Here is a 13084-nt window from a genome sequence, read left to right as displayed (position 1 = left end):
TAAAGTGCATAAAGGGTAAATTTTAGTAGTAAAATTTATATTATATTATAAAAAGCAGCTCAGATCAGTACTGTCAAGCTTTCATTTTAAGAAATCAGAAGAAAGGAACAATTCCAAAACAAGCAGAAAGATGGAAATAAAGAGTAGAAACCGATGAAACAGAAAAGTGCAAAACAGTAGAGAAAAATTAGAGATGATCAGTACTGTCAAGCTTTCATTTTAAGAAATCAGAAGAAAGGAACAATTCCAAAACAAGCAGAAAGAAGGAAATAAAGAGTAGAAACCGATGAAACAGAAAAGTGCAAAACAGTAGAGAAAAATTAGAGAAATTAAAATCTGGTTTTTTGAAAAGATCAATCTTAGTGGTAAACTTCTAGCCAGATTGATTAGTAATAAGAGGGAAGACACCAATGATAACAACAGGAATGAAAGAGGAGACATGACTACAGATCTTGTAGACATTAAATTGGACAACTTAGATGAAATGAGCAATTTCTTTGAAAAATACAAACTACCAAAGTTCATTTAAGAAGAAACTTGAACAGCCCTCTATCTATAAGAGAATTTTTTCATAGTTAAAACCTTCCCTCAAAAAACTTATCCTAGAAGACTTCACTGAGGTATTCTATCAGACATTTAAGGATGGAATAATATCAGTTCTATACAAAATCTTTCAGGAAGTAAAAGAAGAGGGAACACTTCCAAACTTTTTTGAGGTCAAAATTACTTCAATATGAAAGGAAACTACTGCCCAATATCCCCCATAAAAATAGACGAAAAAAAACCTTCAGTGAAGTTTTAGCCAGCTGAATCAGTATATAAAAAAGATAATACTTTATGTCTAAGTGGGATTTATTCCAGGAATGCATGGTTGGTTTAACATTTGAAAAAATCAATTAATGTAATTTATCATATGAACCAATTAAGGTAAAAAAACTGCATAGAATTCAGAAGAATCATTTGACTATATTCAGTACCCATTGATGACAAACACTCTCAGGAAACTAGGGCTTGAAAGGGGAACTTTCTCAACCTATTAAAGGACAACTAGTGAAATCCGATAATATACATTATGCTTAGTGATGAAAGACTGAATGCTTTTCCCCTAAGATCAGGAACAAGGGAATGATTTTTGCTTTTACCACTTCTATTCAGCATTGTGTGGAATTTATAGCTCAGGTAGTAGGGCAAGAAAAGGAATTCAGAGGCATCTAAATTGGAAATGAGAAAGTAAAACTGCTTATGTTATGTAGAAAATCTCAAAGAATCCACAAGTAAGGATATGAAGACTAGTAAGTGAGCTTAGTACAAAGTCATCATACAAAAATTAATTGGGTTTCTATATACTAGCAGTGAACAGTGGAAATTTAAGCAAAAATAAAATAAAAATATTCATATTAGCATCAAAAATATTAATACTTATGGAGAAGTTGAACAAGATATTGTAAGGCTTATATATTGAAAATTATAGAACATTGCTGAGATAATTTAAAGGAGAACCAAATAAACAGAAATAAATGCCATGCTCATTAATGAGAAAACTCGAAACTTATGTTATGATGTCACTTCTCCCCAAATTGATATGCTATTCTCCACAGGGTTTTGTATAGAAATTGTCAAGCTAATTCTTATATTTACATGAAAATGCAAAGGACCTAGAATAACCAACATAATTTTGAAAAAGAACAAAGTTGGATGGCTTGCATTGCCTGATTTCAAGACTTACTATAAAGCTACATTAATCAAGACAGTATGGTGGTATAGAATATAGTTCAGAAATACACCTACATACATATGTTCATCTGATTTTTAGCAAAAATGCTAAGACGATTTAGTGGAGTACTAAATGAGAATATGAGATTTACTCTTCCAGCCAAGATATAGTAACAAGAACTACTACAGCCTGTTACTTTTTCACAAATGGTCTTTTTGAGAAATGGTTCTGGGACAGTTGAACATCCATATGGAAAAACAGTGAACCTTAACCTTTATCTTACATCATTCATCAAAATTAACTGGAAATGGATCATAGATTTAAATTAAGTGTAAGAGCTAAAACCATAAAATTTCTAGAAGAAAAACCTGGGAAGAAATCTTTGTGACCTTGAAGTAGGCAATGATTTCTTAGGTAAGACACACAAAGCCAAACTAAAAGAAAAAAATAGATTAGTTATACTTTATCCAAATTAAAACATTTTTCTCTTCAAAAGTCACTAACACAATTCCTATCAAAATCCTAGCAGTATTTTTTATAGACATAAAAAAGTTTATTCTAAAATTTACATTGAATGATGAAGTAACTGGAAACAATTTTGAATAAGAAAAATAGAGCTGGAAGAATCACACTTACCTGATTATAAGACTTGACGTTCACCACTATACTCAAGACAGAGTGGTATTGATCAAGGGATAGACCAGTGAAACAGAATAAAAAGTCCAGAAGTAGACCCACAGAAGTACAGTCAACTGAATTTTGAGAAAGATGCAAATGCAATTGAATGGAGAAACAAGTGGTATTCGAACAACTAGATGTTTATAGCCAAAAAATAGAGTTTGACCTTAAACTCACACGTTATACAACAGTTAATGTGAAGTGGATCATAGATCTAAATGTTAAATGTAAACCATAAAACTTTTATAAGAAAACATAGGAGAACATCTTTTTGATCTAGGACTAGGTGAAGATTTCTTATACCAAAAGCAAAATCCATAAAGAAGAAAAAATTGATAACTTGGACTTAATGAAAATTAAAAATTTGTACTCTGAAAAACAGTTAAGAGCATAAAAAGACAAGCCACAGCCTAGGAGAAAATATTTGCAAATCGCATGTCTGATAAAGGACGTGTATCCAGACTATATATAAAAAAGTCTCTAAACTCAACACTAGGAAATCAAACAATTCAGTTAGAAAATGGACAAAACACTTGTTTCATCCCACCAGACCCACGACTAGAATCATCTGCAAAGTAGCAGCAGAGGCGTTCCCACAAGGAAGTACCCCAAACCATCTGGGATGGGCCAGTTGGGATTCCAAAGAAACAAGCACTAAAGCCAGGGTGATCAGTTCAAAGCATTTATTAGGGGCACTTAATGTACAAAGTGCTGCAGTGTGTCCTCTCAACAGACAATGAGAGAAAACAGATGTTCTACCTAGGTATGTCTGCAGTGAGGGGACAGGATATGGAGTTTATATCAGGATTTAAGGAATTTGGCTCACGGCCAATTTTTGCTGCGTTTTGGGCTCAGGTTTTGTCTTAAGCCTGCTGGGAGGAACCTGCAGCTGGCTGGATCACAGAAAGATCAAGCTAGCCTGAGGTTTTCAGTCAAGATACAGAAAAAAAGCAGGGGGAGTTGGGAGACCCTACAATACTAAACAGGCACTTCACCAAAGAGCATATACAGGTGGCAAATAAGCCTGTGAAAAGATGTTCAACACTATTAGCCATTAGGGAAATGAAATTTAAAGCCATGATAAGATACTGCACACCTATTAGAATGACTAAAATGAAAAATACTGGCATGACCTAGTGTTGATAAAGACATAGAGGAACTGGATCTTTCATACATTGCTAGTGGGAATGCAAACTGATATAGCCACTATGGAAAATAGTTTGTCAGTTTCTTATAAAGTTAAACATGCACTTACCGTCCTACTCCTGGATATTTACCCTAAAGAAGTGAAAACTTAGGTTCACACAAAAAGCTATACACAAAAGTTCTTAGCAGCTTTATTTGTAATAGTCAAAACAATAGGTGAATGGATAACAAAATATTGTGCATTCATACAATGGAATAATATTCTGTAAGAGAAAGAATGAACAATCAATATAATAAGTTGGAGAATCTTGAGGGAATTACACTGAGTGGAAAAAGCCAGTCTCAAAAGATTATATATTTGATGTTGATTCCATTTATAAAACATTCTTTAAATGAAAAAATGATAGTGATCGAGAAAGATCAATAGTTGCTGAGGGTATTGTTGGGGGAGGGTATGCTATAAAAGGATAGCATGAAGGTGTTTCTTTGGGGTGATGGAACAGCTCTGTATCCTGATTGTGGTGCAAGTTATACTAATATGTATATGTGATAAATTTACATAGAACTGTACAAACACAATCAGTGCATGTAAAAACTGGTAAATCTAAGTAAGTTTTGCAGTTTGGTTAACAGTATTGTACCAGTGTCAGTTTGCTCATTTTGATATTTGTACTGTGGTGTGTCAGATGCTGTTGCCAAGTGAAGAGTACCCAAGAATTCTGTGCTATTTTTGTAACTTCTATGTGAGTCTAAAATTATTTCAAAATAAAAATTTGGGGGGGAAAAACCAGTGTTAAGAAAGTGGAAGGGGGCCGGCCCGGTGGCGCACTGCGCTAGTGCGCCGCTTGAGAAGCGCGGCGGCGCTCCCTCCGAGGGTTCGGATCCCACATACAGACCGGTTCCCGCTCACGATGTATATCTAGAATGTATAAGTAAGTATTACAGCTCAGTAACAAGAAGACATTCATATTGTAATAATGAGCAAAAGAAGTGAATAGCTACTCCACCAAAAAACCAAAAAATGATACATGAATGGCATATAAGCCCATGAAAAGATGCTTAACATCACTAGTATTAGGGAATGTAGATATAAACCACAATGAAATACCATTATATACCTAGTAGTATAGGTAAAATTAAATGATATCCACAAAAATGTGGAAGATCTGTAACTCTCATACATTGCTGGTGCAAGTGAAAAGTGGTGTGGCCACTTTTGAAAATAGTTTGGCAATTTCTTATAAAGTTAAATCTAGGACTCAGCACTCCCATCCAAGGTGATGAAAAAAAAATGTACGTAAATGTTCATATTAGCTTTATTTATTTATTTGTTTATTTTTGCGGCTGGACAGTATGGGGACCTGAACCCGTGACCTGGGTGCTGTAACGCCACACTGTAACCAACTGAACTGGCCGGCCTACGTATTTAACATCATTTATAGTGATCCCCAAACTGGAAGCACTTCAAATGTCCAAGTGGTACATTCATACAATGGAATACTACTCAGTAGTAGAAAGGAATGGAGCATGGATTAGGGCAAGTGAAAGAAGCCTCCACCCCCCTGCAAAAATTACATGCTGTATGATTTCATTTATAAGAAGATCTGGAAAAGGCACAACTAAGCAGTTTATTGGTTGCTGAAGGTAGTAGGGGGGAGGTGGGTGGAGATTGACCATACAGGGAACATTTTGAAGTGGTGGAAGCGTTCTTTATCATGATTTTTGTGATTACAGGATAATACACATTTATCAAAATTCAAACGGTACTCCTTTCTCTCTCCCTGCCTGGGTGACTCATATTCAATGTTTAGATCTTACTTAAATGTCATGTTGTCCTTCATTGCCCTTATCACAGCTCTAGTTAATCAGCTTAAGATCTCTTTTTCTGTCTTAATTGTGAACTCTGTGATGAGTCAGATGCTAATTACTATTATGTTCAAGGAGCTAGCATAGTGCTTGAGTCAGGTACTCTGTTAAATATTGCATGAGTGAGTATAAGTATGTAAAGTTTTCTTTACTTCCTGTTCTTGGGAGTGGCAGCTGTGGCTTCTGCTGAGGGTTACCTACCCACTGACTGGAGCTGCCTGTTCAACCTTGGAGTCTGTCTGCTGCTGCTGCACTGCTCCTAAGGAGTTGTGACTATTGATGCTCAGCTGCCTGCCATGGCTTTGTTCAGACTTCATGTGGGCACCATGGGTTCCATTTCTGTTACTGGGCCACCTTGTTCTGAGAATAAAGAAGCCTTTCCTTGCCGTCATTCTTTTAGTAGAAAAGGAAATCTTCCCTAGTGCATGTTCCTGAATCTACTTAGCCTTTTTGATTTCCAGCAAGTTGAAAAACTCTGGAACACAGCCTTTGTTTCCTTACTGGCTTTGGTAGTAGTAAGTCAATTCCTGTGAAGCACCACAGAGTACCCCTTTCTAACCAGATCCTTAAAGAGAGGAACACAACTCCTCCAACTAAGCTTAGGAAATGTAATCTGCAGGCACAGTTTGACTGCTTGAGTAGAAGCCTGTTTAACCTTCCAGCAGGTGAAAACACCATCGACTGCACTTTATCTGCAGATATGATCAGAAGCTTACCAGAGACCGTCATTACTGTCTCCATGCCCTGGGGAGACCCCATTTCCAGGATAAATGTGTAGAATATTTGATGAAGGGCCTGATACCCAACACTTTCCTCTCTTCCTCTTCCCACTTCTCTTCCCCCTTATTTCCTTGCTCTAGCAGGCAAGCAGGAATTCAAGTTAAGGTAGGAAGTTGGTTAGAATGACCAGTACTCCTATTTGATCATTCTGTGTGCACAGCTGAGTGTTTAAATCATTACCAAAACTCCTTTCTTTAAACCTACGGTCTGTCCACTTAGAATTTGGAAGGCTTGTCATTTTTGACAGTCCTCTCTGGAATATGACATGACTAGTCCAGTTATTAATTTTGGAAGTGTTTCTTTGTACCTTTTTCAGTTTATCCAAATTTAATACCTCACTTATTTCTAACTTGTTTATCCTCTGTTTTAAAATTTATTCTGTTTAGACTTTTTTGTTTATTTATTTTTAACTCCATTAGACCTAAAGAATCCTTATTAGTTCTGTCTCTTTCATCTGGATTACAATAAGAGCCTCTTTCGTTTTCCTGTTCCACTCTTGCTCCCCCTCTCCCTGCAGTATAATCTCCAATAGCAGCCAGGAATTTGGTCAAGGCATTCTTGCTCTCCACCTCCCAGTGGCGTCCATCATACTCTACTGGAATTCATCTTACTGTAGTTAGTGGTCTGGCCCCAGGACATAGCACAGTACTTGGCCCATTGTAGGTGCTTGATATTTATTAAATTAATTTTTTGCATTATATATCTTACCAGTATTATTTTTTGTTAGCATTGTTTTACAACCACACACAGAGCAATTCTTTAGACCTGACTGATTTTATGGTTTATTGGAGAGGTGAGTAGCAGGTTAGTGTTGTCTTGTATGCATTTTACAATAGACTACTTTCATTTAGTAAGGATGGATAATAGGTTCTTCAATAACCAGTACTCTAATGGGTAGAAAAAGACTGCCTTGACTTTTAATCTGACAGATGGTAGCTGTCTTGTATGCATTTTGCAATAGACTACTTTCATTTAGTAAGGATGGATAATAGGTTCGTCAATAACCAGTACTCTAATGGGTAGAAAAAGACTGCCTTGACTTTTAATCTGACAGATGGTAAAGAACTGTGGTCTGAACTTAGATCGTAGTTTTCATGCCCCAATCAGGTTAGAGCAATATTGTTTTGTTTTGTGTCCTAATATACCAAATGCTTCTCTCTCTCTTCTTGATCTTATATTTTCTACTCTGCTTCTCATCCTTTCAACCATTACTGTCTTAGCATATACATTGCACCATGATGCTGTTGTTGGGGCAGGGGATCTGCCATAGTAGAAGCACTGTGATGCCTTGTGTTTTTTAGAAAGGCGTGTGTGCTAACTGACATATTAGCCTGGCCAATTATTGTTTCTTCCACTTGATGCTAAAGTCATTCAGTTAGTTTTTGATGAAAGCTTATCAATTCCTCACAAAAATTAAGTTGTAAAATTTTTTACTTAATTCAAAATACTTCACAATAAACACATAAAAAGGAATGATTTTAAATTTTTAAACTGTGGAAGTGACTTTAAAAATATTTTAGATTATGATTACTTGCTTTCTTCTGTTAGTCTTTCAGTAAGTTAAGATATGTATGTGTTTGGATAAGGAAAGTGTGGTAAATATATACACCATGAAATACTACTCTGCCGTGATCGAACAGAAGGAGGGAACATTCCTAGGGCTACAAAGTGGAGGGGGGTTGGGGGCAGGAGGTGGGGGGAATAAAAGCAGTTTCTGGTAATTTGTATCTCATGAATATTCATAAAAATAAATAAATGGGGGAGGGACATTTCAAAAGCCTGGTCCCACCTCCTAAAAATCATGTTCAGTAAAGCTAAGCCACGTCTTGGGCATCTATGCATTTTGTTTTTAATAATTTTAAAAAATTAGCCATTAAAAAAAAGGTATGTTTTAATACCAAGGACTTCTAGATTGGAGGAACTGTTTATTCTGATAAAAGTTTTTTTCTTAAAAAAAAAAAAAACTATTAGTCATTTCCTTAAGTTTGGCATATGCTAACCAAGGCTCTTGTATTTTTTCTTTCTCATTGTGTTTTTAAATGAAGCTGCTCTTTTAACATGATCTAGCAGTGTGTGTTGCTGTCAGTAAACAAAAAGTAAGTGTCTGAATTTTAAGATTAAGCAAGTTTATTTTGTTAATATCACATTTTATTCTATTTTGCAGCTTCTTGGTGAATTTTTGGATGAAGCCATTAAATTAATTGCTTGCCATCATGAGCAGAAGCAAGCGTGACAACAATTTTTATAGTGTAGAAATTGGAGATTCTACATTCACAGTCCTGAAACGATATCAGAATTTAAAACCTATAGGCTCAGGAGCTCAAGGAATAGTGTGGTAAGTTTTTACTTTCAAAAATTAGGCAAAAAATCATTAACTGCTACCTTTCCTCCTCTTATAGGTACAATGGAAAATATATAACTTGCCTCAAAAATTAAATTAAAACTATAAAAATTAAATGAAAGCTATGATAAGTTGTTTTCTTCAGGGATTAATGGTCTTCTTTAGTATTATTCATAAGACATAACTTTATAAACTAGCACTACCATTTTTAAGTATAAACTATGATTAAATACTTGGTCATGAGCCAGGTAAAGACTTAGTATCTATATCAGGAAACAGTAAGTGGTGTGCTCGCATACATCTATTCTGATGACTGATTGTTTAATGAGATGATCACTTAATCATCATTTTCACACTATAATGAAACTCTGAGGTTTCAGAAATCTTATTTTACACCGGGGAATGAAGTCAGCTAATATCATCTCACTGTATATATTTCAGAACTCATATGTATCTTTAAAATTGATCTACAAGCTAATTTCTTCAAAATGCCCAGGCCTTATTGATCAGCGTGATTCCTTATAAACTGAAATGTAAAACACTCCTTGGGATAGTTTTGCTAATGATTCTAGATCACTAAGTTAGCATAATAAGCTAGTGTTCTGGGGAATTCTAAGCCTCACTCAAGCATAATTATATCTTTATTACCTCTTCTTCAACAAAATTTGTTTCAGAACACTTGATGCTAAAGTCATTCAGTTAGTTTTTGATGAAAGCTTATCAATTCCTCACAAAAATTAAGTTGTAAAATTTTTTACTTAATTCAAAATACTTCACAATAAACACATAAAAAGGAATGATTTTAAATTTTTAAACTGTGGAAGTGACTTTAAAAATATTTTAGATTATGATTACTTGCTTTCTTCTGTTAGTCTTTCAGTAAGTTAAGATATGTATGTGTTTGGATAAGGAAAGTGTGGTAAATATATACACCATGAAATACTACTCTGCCGTGATCGAACAGAAGGAGGGAACATTCCTAGGGCTACAAAGTGGAGGGGGGTTGGGGGCAGGAGGTGGGGGGAATAAAAGCAGTTTCTGGTAATTTGTATCTCATGAATATTCATAAAAATAAATAAATGGGGGAGGGACATTTCAAAAGCCTGGTCCCACCTCCTAAAAATCATGTTCAGTAAAGCTAAGCCACGTCTTGGGCATCTATGCATTTTGTTTTTAATAATTTTAAAAAATTAGCCATTAAAAAAAAGGTATGTTTTAATACCAAGGACTTCTAGATTGGAGGAACTGTTTATTCTGATAAAAGTTTTTTTCTTAAAAAAAAAAAAAAATTAGTCATTTCCTTAAGTTTGGCATATGCTAACCAAGGCTCTTGTCAGATATGCTAACTGTTCTGATTGGATATCGTTATAAAATATATGCATATATTGAAACAACAAGCTGTACTCCATAAACGTACAAAGAAAAAAATTTTAAAATGTCGAAAATAATAAAACCTTTATTTGAAGACAGTCAAAACTTCTAATAATTTTACATGACCCTTAATATGGTTTTGTTTTATTTTTTTAACTTGGGCAGGACATACCTATAAATATGGCATTTTAAAGTAAGGATTGTAATATTTATGTATATTTTGTATATATGTGTATGTATATATGTATGTATATAGGCAGTAGTTAATGGTATATATGGAATGTATAAGATGTGTCCATTTATGCAGTACCAGTTTCTTAACACATGTAGTTCTACAGTATATTTGATATGATGAGATAGCTACAAAACAAATTTAATTTTCAGTCAGGTGAGAAAATAATGCTAATCAGTAATGAGCTGGCTTTCTAAATATCTCATAAACAGGAATAGTCTTCTATAGTATGTTAGGTGGTCTAGTATGAAAAGCATGGCCTCATGTCTTAGTCTTCTAGTCTCAGCTTTGCTTTTAACTTTCTGTCTAACCTTGAGCAAATTACTTAACTGCTTGCCCTATATTAGGCAGTAGTGAATCCAAACGATTTTTAAGGTCTTTCAATCATAAAATTCTATAATTTAAAGACACTTTACCTTATTTGTGCCTCAGTTTCTCTGACCTGTCATATGTGAAAGGTGCCATGTGGTTAGTATCATGGGGTAGAGGAAGATATGAGGAGTAGTGAGTATGATGTTGTATGTCCCAGTTATGAAGCAGCTTCTGAGGTCCTGAAATTAACATTCATATTTACAAACACCTTTATTTTTAGTTCCTCCTTTCTGCAAATTTTAAGGGCTTTATTTTCTTTTAATTGTAAAATAATCTTTTGTATACGTACCTCTATCTCTACCTTCCTCTTTCTCTATTCATTTTGTTGTGTCCAAAAGAAAGGAAGTAATGTATTTATGTAGAATTCTTCTGCAAATATTTTGAGGAGAATTCATGATCATGTGTACTCTTTATCCTGCCTTTCCTTGATGTAGGTGTAGGGTGCAGGATTCATTTAGGCTTTAAGTTATCTAGTGGACCCAAATATTCATTAAGCATTTGTGCATTAAATGCCCACTGTGTGCTCGGTGGATCTTGGAGGACACACAGTGAACAGGCAGGGTTTCTGTCTTCATAGTCCCTTATCTCTTTGGAACCATTAGCATTGTTGGAATATGCTGTAAAAGGTATAGAAGACACATGTTGAGCATCATAGACTGGAAAGTGATCTGATTGCATTTGTCGTTAAAGAAAGTGAGGATCTGCATGAGTGTTTCATAAATTCAGTTTTATAGATTTTTGCTTAAGTTTTTTTGTTTTTGAATTTCATATTACAGTGCCGCTTATGATGCCATTCTCGAAAGAAATGTTGCAATCAAGAAGCTAAGCCGGCCATTTCAGAATCAAACTCATGCTAAGCGGGCCTACAGAGAGCTAGTTCTTATGAAATGTGTTAATCACAAAAATGTAAGTGATCATTTTAGATTTCTTTATTATAGATGAAATGAAGATTTATTCACGAATATATCAATATTAAAGACTTTTTAAATATTAGAGGCTTCAAATTGTTCTGTATTGAAACATTGTTTAAAAGGGATAACCTTTTATAATCTATAATGAGAAGTTTTTTTAACTTTATTAAATCGTATCAAAAGAAAGATGTTGTCTGAAACTTAGTTTGTGTAATTTCTTAACATTGAATTTACAAAAGGAGTTTTAAAGAGGTACGTGTTTTAGAAGAACTTTATTCAACCTTGATCTCGTTGTCTGCTTTTTGTTCTCTATCAGGCTGACACTTCAGAAAACTGTAGTGTTACCACAGATATGAAATTGTTCCCATTTTACTTTAATACTAGAAATTTATCTAATCGTATTGGGTATAAGATTTAAATCACTTCTCCCTATCCCACTCCTACTTCTTTATGTGATGGCAGTACTCACTGGTCATGTTAGGTTGAAGATAGCCAGTGTTTATAAAGCAGTTTGGCAGAACTTTTTGAAAATATTTGAAGGGAATTAGAAAAACATTTCTAATTTTATTTCTTTTTTTTTTCGTCTTTTTTCGTGACCGACAACGGGATCACAACCCTCGGTGTTGCCCCCGCTCCTCGCTCAGCCAGTGAGCAGCCAGTCTGTATGTTTTTTTTTTTTTTTTTTTTTTTTTGGTCTTTTTTCGTGACCGGCAACCGGATCACAACCCTCGGTGTTGCCCCCGCTCCTCGCTCAGCCAGTGAGCAGCCAGTCTGTATGTGGGATCCGAACCCTCGGCGGGAGCGCTGCCGCGCTTCCCAAGCGGTGCACTGTAGCAGTGCGCCACCGGGCCGGCCCTCTAATTTTATTTCTTAATGATTATAAAGGCTTAAAGATAATAACTTTTACTCATTTTGAGGATAAGCAGTTATATTTTTTAATTATACTGAGTAATTATATACTAATCATACTGATACTTTTATGATTATTTTATTTGAATGATTTCTCCAAGCCAAGAGGAGATAGACTAGGAGTGAATTATGCAAGGGACAGTTTTATGAAGTACTAAGCTAAAAGCGTCTGACTGGAGACATTTTGTGGTGTTTGGCCGCAGGAGTTTATAAAATATAATGAGCTCAATACTTCCTGATTACAGATAATACAGTTCACCACATTTTGAGAGCTATGTGCAAGCCTCTGTATATTGGAGTCATCAGGTTCGTCACTAAGGAGAGAAATTCACGGAAGTTAAGGATTAGGCTCCTTATTTGGGGAGCTCACAATGTTGTTCTGAAGACAAAACAAGTACATGAAGAGTTAAATATCAAACGTTACAAAGCAGTAGAAGTTTAATTGTCAAATGATGGTGGATGGACAATAATTGCTGAGATCTCGGGAGAGAGATTTCTGTGGGCTTTAATGAACTGAGAAGGATTTGGGGAAGAGTGCACCTAGACTGACTCAAAGATGAGGTTAAAATTGGATTGTTGAAGGAAGGGGGCCTCCTAGAGAGGAAGAATGGCCTAAAAAAAGCCCCAAGGCCCAGAGATAGAGGTTAAAGATAGTCAGTGACAGGGAAAAAGTTGTGGCAGCCATTCTTGTAACAGGTGGCTGCCGGACGTGTTGCTTGTCAAAGTTTTGCTGGTGACTGCCTACCCTTGGATACCCTCTCCTA

At 35.3% G+C, this 13084-nt stretch overlaps 1 long non-coding RNA gene across 2 annotated transcripts in view; it reads left to right on the top strand.

Moving 5' to 3' along the window:
• Nucleotides 1-11404, top strand: part of LOC103585623 — an 80362-nt gene extending 68958 nt beyond the window's left edge. For both annotated transcript variants that reach the window (XR_550089.1, XR_550088.1), the window contains 2 exons: nucleotides 8349-8519; nucleotides 11277-11404. This is a non-coding gene — a long non-coding RNA (uncharacterized LOC103585623). The remainder of the gene's footprint in view (nucleotides 1-8348; nucleotides 8520-11276) is intronic.
• Nucleotides 11405-13084: the final 1680 nt, after the last annotated feature.

Source organism: Galeopterus variegatus, unplaced genomic scaffold (genome assembly GCF_000696425.1).
Source record: "Galeopterus variegatus unplaced genomic scaffold, G_variegatus-3.0.2 Scaffold258, whole genome shotgun sequence".
Classification (NCBI taxonomy): Eukaryota; Metazoa; Chordata; class Mammalia; order Dermoptera; family Cynocephalidae; genus Galeopterus; species Galeopterus variegatus.
The sequence above is the reverse complement of the archived record's forward strand: the minus strand, read 5'-3'. Positions and strand labels throughout refer to the sequence as shown.